This window comes from Pan paniscus, chromosome 5 (assembly GCF_029289425.2).
Source record: "Pan paniscus chromosome 5, NHGRI_mPanPan1-v2.0_pri, whole genome shotgun sequence".
NCBI lineage: Eukaryota > Metazoa > Chordata > Mammalia > Primates > Hominidae > Pan > Pan paniscus.
Window position 1 is genome coordinate 125,510,765 of NC_073254.2, and position 11,250 is coordinate 125,522,014.

Consider the following 11,250-nt stretch of genomic DNA (forward strand, 5'->3'; position numbering starts at 1 on the left):
ATCCTTTTGACAGATAAAATGAGTTGCTCTAGAAACAATTTCTCAAAATTCCCCTTTAAGTCCTCAAACACATACAGGTTGATTTGCTATTCTCCCTCTCCCTTCCTTGATATGACACCACTATTCCTTCAACACACACACACAGAGACACATACACACACACACCTGACAACAGAGCCTGCTTCAAGCAGATACTCAGAGACTCAGAGGCAACTTTATTTTTCCCCGGATTATCTAGGAAGAAAAGACTGGCTGTGGACAAGATGGTGATGACTTTAATGGTTCCGATAACAATGAGACAGATGCCAAAAGCCTTGCATAGCCTCAAATTTTATGAACATTTCTATAGGTGTCATAAATCTCTGAACAATCCAGAGAGAACATTAAATCTTCTATCTTGAATGTTGAACATTAATAAGAGTTCAGGGGAGAAATTGGTCCTGAGGCAAGGTGACTATGTTATAAGCAGCTGCAGAGGTTGGCTCTGGTATTTTCATTAAGATGATTCTAAGTTGTATTATTTCTGCTCTAAATGTTAATAACACATTGACAGCAGGCCTGTGCATGTGTAGCCAAACCCTTAGTTGTATACCTGCACGAGTCAAGTTCTGTCCTGCTGTTAATATTTTTTAAAATTTTTATTTAAACAAATATTTAATTTTTTTGTAGGGACAGGGTCACGCTGTGCTGCCCAGGCTGGTCTTGAACTCCTGGCCTCAAGTGATCCTCTTGTCTCAACCTCCCAAAGTGCTGGGACTACAGGCATGAGCCACCACACCTGACCCCTGCTATGACTATTTCTATTCTGATTTCAATGTTTCTTTTTACCACAAATACTCTTCTGGGACAGAGCTATCCTTTGCATTGATACAGAGGGATATATTTTATCTGTATATCCTTGCCCTCTGTTCTAAAAGTCAGCTGAGAAAGTTTTTGTCTTGAAGATTGAAGCCCTGACCCTGCTCCGCTCTGGAGGTTTCCATGCAAACATAGGCAGTGAGGGCCTAGGCCCAGGCCCCTTGAAGGGGAGGTATATCCTGGACCTCAGTCCTTCCCAGCACCCCATCTCCTCCCTCCAAGGGAAACTTGTCTCTTACCTGAGCCTCTATTGATATCAGAGCTTGAGGAAGCCCTTTAAATTTGCTCCCTGTATCTCTGTAATGCACAGACACATTCTTGTTGCTACACGCCCAGACCAACTCTACATTCAAAATAATAATTTTTCAAAGGAGAGACCTGGGGTAGGTTTGTGATGTTAAAAGATAAAACTTGGACAAATTAAATTTAACAGAGTTTAATTGAGCAAAGAGCGGTATGTGAATCGCGCAGCCTCCCAAATCAGAAGAGGCTCAGAGACTCCAGTGCAACCATGTGGTGGAAGAAGATTTATGAACAGGAAAAAGAAAGTGATGTGCAGAAAACAGAAGTGAGGAACAGAAACAGCCTTATTGGTTACAGCTTGGAGTGTGCCTTATTTGAACATGGTTTGAATAGTTGGCCACCCTTGATTGGCTGAAACTTGGTGATTGTCACTAGAGTAGGTTACGGTCTGTTTACACATCCACTTAGGTTATAGTTCACTATATAGAGAAAGCTTTGGGCTGAATTTAAAATATGTAAGGAGGTGGCTTTAGGCTACACTTAATTTAACAGTGGCCATGAGTGGGAAAGAGGGTTGGTAGGTTGGACAAGAGTGATAAATCAAAAGAAATTAGTGGAGTCGATTTGAGATGAGGGATGATATACGGTATTGGGTGAAAATCGTTTGAAATAAACCAAAGGGTTCACAACATATTTTCAAAACAACAAAAAAAGGCTACCTCAGCTCTTTTTTTTTTTAGACCTCCTGTCTACATTCTTTTGGAGCAAGGCCTCATTAAAAGAGGGGATTAGAGGCCGGGTGTTGTGGCCCACACCTATAATCTCTGCACTTTGGGAGGCTGAGATGGGCAGATCACCTGAGATCAGGAGTTCGAGACCAGCCTGGACAACATAGTGAAACCCCATCTCTACTAAAAATGCAGAAGTTATCTGGGCGTGGTGGCGCATGCCTTTAATCCCAGCTACTCAGGAGGCTGAGGCAGGAGAATCACTTGAACCTGGGAGGCGGAGGTTGCAGTGAGCCAAGATCACGCCACTGCACTCCAGCCTGGGTAACAAGTGTGAAACTCTGTTTCAAAAAAAAAAGGAAAGGAAGAGGGGCTTAGACATAGTGAAACTAGAGATAGGGAGGATGGTCTGGCAGTGAGAAAGGGAACGGTAGATACTACTCCAGTCTGCAGATGCATTGTGCAGTGGAGTTAGGAATTTACCTGGGGTAGCTAATGGGGTGGTGGGGGTTGTTTAGATGAATATGGGAATAGAGATTACAACCTAACATAAACAATGCATCTTTTATTTAATATCATTGGAACTGTTTTCATTTATCTGCATGACTCTTTCTTTTGTGCCTCTTAATTTGTCCTTGAAGTTCTGTATCTAATCATTACTTGAGCAACCAATAATTCTCCTTCAGTCCCCCACCCCTTTTTACAACCAACTTTAATCTTTCGACTCAGTGAAAAACATGTTTCCCCTATCATAACTAGTTTAACAAAAATTCTCTTTCAAGTTTAGATTACTCAGATACAATGGCTTTCCCGTAGCTTCATGCTGAAGAATGGAATTTACATTAGAAAAGAGAGATTTATGATAGCATTGAATTTCCATTTGAATATGGAGAATTAATAACATGCATATGTTTTTTTATTATTATTATTTTAAGGTTTGAGCTATGCCATAGGCAAAAAGAAAGCTGGAAACTGTGGGGCTGGCAGGGCTCGATGAATAATTTTATCTGGATTTCATTCACAAACAGCAGCTCCCTCCTCGGGAAAGGACCTGTGTGTCTCCCCAGATCGGAACTGGAGTAAGTGCCAGGATTTCCTGATTTGTTTACATTTCTCAAAAAACTTTTTTCCCCCTGGACTAGGACAGAATTAGACTTCCTTTTCCACTTTTGGCTCCTTCCAAGCTATTCTTGCTCAAGGTATTCTCTCCCCTTTCCCCTTTCCCTGCATTCTTCTTTGTGGAAGTCTCAGCTGGGTTCTTTTGTTTCACAACAACACTGAGAGGCAATGAAAGATGTTGGCGGAAAAATAATGGTCATAATGACAACAATAAGCCCACCGTGGCAGCATTTTCCTGGACACAGCACAGTTTGCCCAATCTTTACATTTAAAATCTGCTGTTCTGTCTCTCACAAATGCTTGGAGAAGATTCTGAGAGGCGCACACGTGACATGTCAAGTGACCTTGCCAAAGTCCTTGTGCCATAAAAGGAGGAATTGAAATCATCTCCTTTCACATAAACCCTGCCGATGAGACCTGTCATTCAGACAGTGAAACATCAGCCAGATCCAATAATGGATCAGAAATGTTTCATCTTCAGTGTCCAGGCTTCTTGGACCTGGGGCTGGGGGTTCTATTCTACCCTGTTATTCTCTCTGTCATGTTTGGTTTCACTTTCACCATCTTGACCATCTATAATTGTCACTTTTGTCTAAGGCTGGTTTTGAAAGTTTACTCCAAGCTCATTTGTTTGTAAATGTTTTGCAATCTGGGACTTAATTCCTTTTCTTAACAAGGGAAATGCAGGCCTTGGTCTATGGCCAATCTGAATGTATAAAAAGCAACTAGATCTTGTTTGGGGCCCACAAACAAGAAGTCAGAGAAACGCAGAGGCCTTTTGAGGGAGAGGGCGTAGGGTCATTGAGAGAGAGGTGTACCTCTCTTGTTTATTGACATTTCTATTTCTTTTTTCATTCTCTCTTTTTCCTGAGATTAAAGGCCTCTTTTGACTTCACTAGCTAAGTCATCTCTGCTTTGAAACATGTCTTCCATTCTGGCCCTAGGGACAATTGTGAGAATTGTCTTGGAACAAACCTATCCTCTCTTCTTGGTCTCCTTTCTCCCATCTTGGGGTCCCCTGGGCAGTCAGTATCATGTGTCCTTTCTGCTTTCCTGGAAACCAAACACAGCTCTCAGCAGAGGGTCCAATAACTTTGCTTGCACTGGGGCACAGTTCTCAATGTTAGCACTATTCCAGGGTTATTTGTAATATAACAGAAGAAACTTTAAGGTAAAGGAATGAGTCTCTGATTGTGGAACTTATGCTACTGGGGAGATTCTTGAGGAAGTAAAATGTCTTCAAAGTGTTCTTGAAATCACATGATATTGAGAGTGGATATGGGTCAATTCAGGCATATATGTTTATTTATATCCCTGTGTATACCTATGTAGATGTGTACATTCAGAGAGACACGGCTTATCGCGGTCAAAGATCCCACTGCTGCTACTGTATAGACTGATGAGTGACCAAGAGCCTTTTCTGAACCATGTACTAAAATCACTGAGTTAAGAATCAAGACAATAATTAAACTATTCTGAAATGTCCTTTCATAGCTTTCATTCACTCACTGAAGTGACTGTGTGAGTGCCTTCTTTTTAGAAGGCCAAAATAGGCTTCTTCTGACCCGGTGCAGTGGCTCGTGCCTGTAATCCTAGCACTTTGGGAGGCCGAGGCGGGTGGATCACTCGAGGCCAGGAGTTTGAGGTCAGCCTGGTCAGCATGGTGAAACCTGTCCCTACTAAAAACACAAAAATTAGCCAGGCATTGTGGCAGGTTCCTGTAATCTCAGCTACTTGGGAGGCTGAGGCAGGAGAACTGCTTGAACCTGGGAGGCAGAGGTTGCAGTGAGCCGAGATCACACCACTGCACTCCAGCCTGGGCAACAGAGGGAGAATCTGTCTCAAAAAAAAAAAAAAAAAGACTTCTTCTATGATCTCCTTCAAAGTAAAGCTGAACAAATGGCCATATTTTTACCTTAACATAAACACACATTAAGATGTATTTAGAGGACATGTGTGCAAAAGGAGGGTCTAAATGAACCCTGGCACATTTAGGGACATCCAAGGAATAACATTTTTGTTTTTCCCCCTATTGGTTTCAGACACGGTACTGTGGGCCTGGGTGTTATAAAAGAAACTGAGGTTTAAACGTTTGAGGATTTGAAGAACTCTGTTCTTCATGCTTTCAACTGTCTTCTGTGATAAGCACTTATGAAATAAGATGACGTGTTATGTGAAGCACATATTCCGAAATCACAGAATGTCTTCACCAAGGTTTAGAGAAAGATAGAAAATGAGTAATGACATGAGGTCCAATGCAAAATATACCTCTTTTTTAAAATTTTATTTATTTATTTTATTTTTGAGACAGGGTCTTGCTCCGTACCTCAGGCTGGAGTACAGTGAGTGGTGTGAACACTTCTCATGGCAGCCTCAACCTTCTGGGTTCAAGTGATCCTCCTGCCTCAGCCTCCCACGTAGATGGGACAACAGCCACATGCCACTGTGCCCAACTAATTTTTTGATTTTTTGTAGATGTGAGATTTCACTTTGTTTTCCAGGCTGGTCTCAAACTCCTGGGCTCAAGCAATCCTCCCATCTTGGTCTCCCCAAATACTGGAATTACATGGATAAGCCATCGTGCCTGGCTAAATATACATTCTAAGGTGGGGAAAGCGCCTCCACAAACAAACCAACATGTGAGATGAGAAGGAAAACACCAGCTTTAGGACAATGTTAACAGAAAACTTAAAAATTGTTTAAAGAACATGAACAAAGATGTCAATTTGACAGGATACAACACATTGTATTTTGTATGTGCAGTTACTGTGTGTGTGTGTGTGTATATATATATATATATATATTTTTTTTTTTTTCCTGATATGTTTCCTATACCACTGGACATTTTTATTTCCAGGTCTTCATTTCAAGAGAAGATCTGAGGCAGGCAGTTTACCTGAGAGGCTTTTCCCTTCCTATCTGAATGTAAAAAAATTTCTGCAGGACCCTCAGATTTCTCTAGTTCTTAAAAACAAGGCCAAGAGGCTCATCTATTTGAAGGGATGGTTAGGCAGCTTGGGGTGCTTCAAGCCTCACCCAGTGGTTCTTTGGTCTTATCTCCAGTGGTGACCCAGTTTATTACAGAAAGGAAACCTAGGCTGGCTCCATGACAGCCCCAGCAACCTAGAGGCTGGGGATGCTGAAGATCAGATGGATTTTGGTGTACATGTGCTGGTTTTGTCTTATACCTCTTTAGAAGCCTGAGTAGGCTGAGATGGTGAGCACTCAAGAACAGTCTGAGTTCTGGCAGAAAGCATCACCTTCATAACCACTACTAAAACATTTTTCCTCCCGCACAAAAGGTACACTTATTTTTCTCTGGGAGCTGGTGATGTTGAGATGCTGCAAAGGGACACATTTTCTAGGCCCTTATTTGTGTTTTCTTGCTGTTTTCTTACATACTGCCTTAATTCAGAGCCACAAAGCCATTGTACGTTGAATAAAATATAAAACCATAGCACTTTCCAATTCTCTATATATTCCTTTAATAATTGCCACACTTTAATGACTTCAACAGTGTAGATAGGTGGGTGAGTGGGTAAGAGTGGATTCCAATTGTACATAAATGGTTTTGAGTTCTTATAAAGGGATTATTTTTGTACTTGGTGCCTGTAGTGTCTCCACTAGGGCTTGAGTCTTACCAACTGATCAACGGTTTTTCACTGGCCTTTGGGAAGGTACCGTAGATGTGTCCTCTGCCCTCTGAGACTGCCAAAGGAGGATTAGGGGAATTACTGGCTGAAGCCATGGTTTCTATATAGTTTTCATCAGTAAGAGATCTGTAGGATCTCCAGGCATGTGGACTATGGTAATATGAGGTGAGATGAAGGCCAATAAAGTTAGCAAAGCCAGGAAGTATGTCCTATAGGTCTTGATCCAGTCTACATTTTAGTTTATTCTGCAACCAGAACCTGTGTGTGGCTGAATGCAAGGTCTAGGATACATGACCCTGTCCGGGTGGGGGACAGTGAGGTCCTAAGACCCCTTGTAGAATACTGGAAAACAGTTGGTATGACCAACATGAAGATTTGGCTTTCCTGACAAATCCCCACATTCTGCACTTGACAGATGAATGCAAAGGTCTCTATTTCCAAGGAAAGCAAGCTAGGAGCATGTGATCCCTCAAGGCCACTTTGTGATTCACTGGGAAAACAAGATGAAATCATCCCGTTTCCAACTATGGAACCAAGATGAGCCTAGGCATTTTTAAGCCATTGGCAGAGCTGTCTTCTTTATTTTCTTTGCCTGACCCCATCCAGCTCTGATACCTCTTGCCATACATAAGCTGGACATATTTAGCCCCCTAGAGAGAAAGGAACATTGGCTGGGACAAAGTCCGTACCCACCACACCCACCCTCCTTGGGCAGTCTTGTTATCTCTCCTTGGAGTGTGTGATTTAGTACCACATGACATTAAGATATGATAACCTGAACTCTCTATTACTTTGGGAAAGACTACTGAGAAAAAAAAAAAAAAAAGCTTGTTGGAATAGCTCTGTTGATTATAGCTGTGTGGGGTTATCTTGGAAGAGGATGGAAAATAACCCAGAGCCAAGACTTGTTTTGGATGGCTAAAGTGAAGTCAAAAATAGATGAAGATCCACCCACATGTTAAGAAAATCCTTAAAGTCCTGACACCCAGCAAGGCTGTACTAAGCAGTTATCACCTACTTTTTGTTTTCTGCTTCATCAGCTCTCTAATCCTGCAAGTTTCATTATTAGGATTTCCTGCTATACTTTTAGTTTTCAGTTACAGATTGACTGGGGACTGCCAGTATGTCTGGCCTACTGATGTTTGCTGGTAGATTATCCTTGTAAGAGTTACTATTGTAAGGGAGCATTTTTTAAAAAGTAACGAAGAGTGGCAATTCAAATAAATTCCACTGCCTCACTGCTTGCCATGGTCTGACAACTATGAATACAACAGAAAGGCTCTTTTGAAACAAACTTTCTTGTTAAAAAAAAAAAAATTTGCAAATGAAACAAATAAGCCAACAAAACAAAACAAAGCAAAACAAAAAAACACAACACCCCATGGTTGAATTTACCAACCTGAAGAGTTCAGACATTGCCCAAGTCAGGGACTGGTAATAGACATCCAGTTCAGGGGTTCATTTTCCCTTTTCTCAAGATTGAATGGAACTCTCTTTTTAAAGACTTATAATTTACTGTCTAAAATTGGAACGGTGACAAATTCAAAGCAGGGTAAAAGGAAGTCTCCAAAACAATAGCATTGAAATTATCCCAGAGCTTTTTCAATTGTGAGAATTTAGTGCACCTGAGTTGCTAGACTCACTATAGTGGCAGCATGCCTAAGTGGTATATTTTTTAATCTAAATCTAAGGAGGTGACCTCTTTTGGTAGAATGAACATTGATGGTTTTTTTTTTTTTTCTATTTTGCTGAAAATATTCTACAATATCCCAGGGATTTTCAGGGAAGGCACGCTCTATTCATAAATGAAAATAAGAGCACATATTCCAGTCCTCAGTACAAAGCTTCAAGGACCATTGTTGAGCATTGGCTATTACCAAGTACTATGCTACATGCTTTATATACATTGATTCATTTGGTCTTCACAACAGTCTGCTAGGGGTAGGTACGATTATTACTTCTATTTTACAGAGACAGAAAGAGGGAGGTTAAGTAACTGGTTTAAAGTCATCTGGCTAGTGAGTGACAGAGTCAGGATTTGAACCCCAGTATTCTAACTCTATTGCCATACTCTTAACTACTTGGCAATACCACCTCCTAAAAAAAGTGAGTTGCCTAGCTTCAAGGACATTAGGTCCTGAAGGCCTAGTAGGAATTGAGTTTTGGTGCGAAGCCACTCAGCATGTTCGATTTTAGAAATGGAACCTAGTATTCTACAGTTGAATACGAGGCAGGCCAGGTAAGTTAGGTTTCACTGCATCCTAGCTATGTGGTTGATATTCTCAATTCTATTTAGTTTTATTCCCAATCTGTCTCTGAAAATGATCGAAGTACTTACATGCAAATATACATCCTTCCTTTAGGCCTCTACAGAACTCCAGTCTCATTTCGACTGCCTTCTAAATATCCCTACTTACTTAAGCCTTCACGCATCTCAAATACCTACACTGAGCTTCCCAGTCCCACTTCAACAGCTCTGCATTCCAACTTCTCTGTCTCCATAGTGGTGTCATTCAGTCACCCACACTCTAAACTAGCTCAGGATCAGTTTTTACTCCCCTCTTTCCCGCACTGTTCCCTGCCTCAACCCCTGCCCCAAGCAAACATGCAGTTAGTCATTAAGTCCTGCTGATTCCCTTTGCCAAATCTGTTCTTTCCCATTCGTGCTGCAACAAATCAAATTTCTAAAACCATATTTTGGAATAAATTTCCCATGAGTTGGCCCACCTTTAGGCTTGCTGTCCTGAATATAGCCACCAGATTAAAGTTGAAATTCAATGCCTTTGACAGTGTTTTTGTTTTGTTTTGTTTTTGTTTTTTTTCCTGTGCTCTTTTGTGTGCCAGGCACTAAGTTGGAGACACATCACTGAATAAACAGACAAGACTCCTGCCTTAAGGAAGCTTGCTAAAGTGTCCAAAATGACTACATAACTTCCCTGGTTAAAGCCAACCAAAGCAGTAAAGTAATATTCAAAGATTCTCTATTTCCTCAATTTAATGGCAAAATCTTGGTTTGGAAATCAAGTTCCTCCACCGTTTGGCCTCACTTTCCCTTTTCCCTTGCTCTTCATCAGCAGGTGCTCAGCCTTGCACCCAATACATTCTGTTTATTCTGTTTCCCAACACAGTGATTCTCTCACCTCCCTGCCTTGCTCTTGCTGTCCTTTCTGCTGGGAATAGCTCATCTTCACACTTCTCTACACAAATATTTCTGCTTTCCACCACCGTGGAGTTGTCTGCCTCCACCACGGGGCCAGATCAGGAGATACGCATGTCCCTTACTCACTTCACTGCTGTGGTCAGGTCTTGCCCGGATCTGGGGCAGGAGGGATTTAAATAGTATATAGCCTGACACTTTGTGGTAGAGAAAGTCCCTTTGTGACAATTTAGCCTGTTCACCCCCCTCAGCTCTTGCTTTGGTTCTGAGGCCCATCTTCACCCTCAGTTCTGGTACCTGAGCCTGTGCCTCATTTCTGTTTTCTGCGTCCCTCTTGGGGACCCCTTACCTCACACGTTGAACTCAGCATCCCCTTCATATAATCCTTCCCTTAAACTCCACCCCTATGACTGAGACTCCAAGGTCCCAAAACACGTTTGCAGATTCTAACAGCCTACCTGCCTCATTGAAAACTGGAATATTATGGTTCATTCATTCACCAACAATAAATGTTTACCGGAGCCCTCCTGTATGCCAGGGCCTGACCACATAACACATGGCAAGAACTATTCCCCGTTCTCATGATGCTCACTCTCTCATTGGGGTAAGTGGTTAAATAAAGAAGCAAAGTAATTTTGGGGAGTGAGAAAGACTATGAGGAGAGTCAAACGGGCCACTGAGATGGAGGCAGGGACTGGCAGAAGCTGGTTTAAATGGGGCACTTAGGAATAACATCTCAGCTGAGATTGGAACGACGAGAAGGAGCCAGCCAGCCATGCGTAAAGCTGAGTAATGTCCCAAGCAGAGGAAACTGCAGGTGAAAGATCCTACTGCAATCACCAGAGACCAAGGAGAGGCCAGCAGATCAGGGCAAAGGAGGGGAGAGCAGTAAAGAAAGTAGGGCAGCAGGGGCCAGAGCAGGGGAGACCTTGTTGCTGTGTTCCTGAGAAGTAGTTTTGTTGGATTTTCCCCAGTTGCCAGCTGCCTGGCTCTGCAGATCTTCTGCACTGTTTGTCTGGCTTACGTGCTCCTAGTTCCTTTTGGCTTGATTTGTCCTTCCTCGTTCCCCCTGGACGTGCCCCATTTTGATGGCAGGGTCTTGGATTCCCATCACTGTCTTTCTCATGGTCATTAAGTGGGCATTGCCCAGATAACACGTCCAAGGTAAGATGGTGCCCATCCAAGTTCTCCCTGGTCTCTAAAGCCTAATTCCCATATAAGTTTCTTTAGGACATTTTCCCAAATGATCATAGCTGGAGAAAGATCTAAGGCAGTAGCCTGGCTTGGTCTGAGCCATCACCCAGCTTTCCTCACATGCTCATTTATGCTTTGGTGTCACTTTCCTTTCCAGATTTTAAGCCTCTGAAAATAGGAGCTGTCTCTGGTACAATTTTGTTCCATCAGATTAATAGCATGGTGGCTCGTTCTCAGTAGCCATGGAAATGTGTTTTGGAGAATAAACTATTTGTGGAGCTACTTGGCTATTGTCATG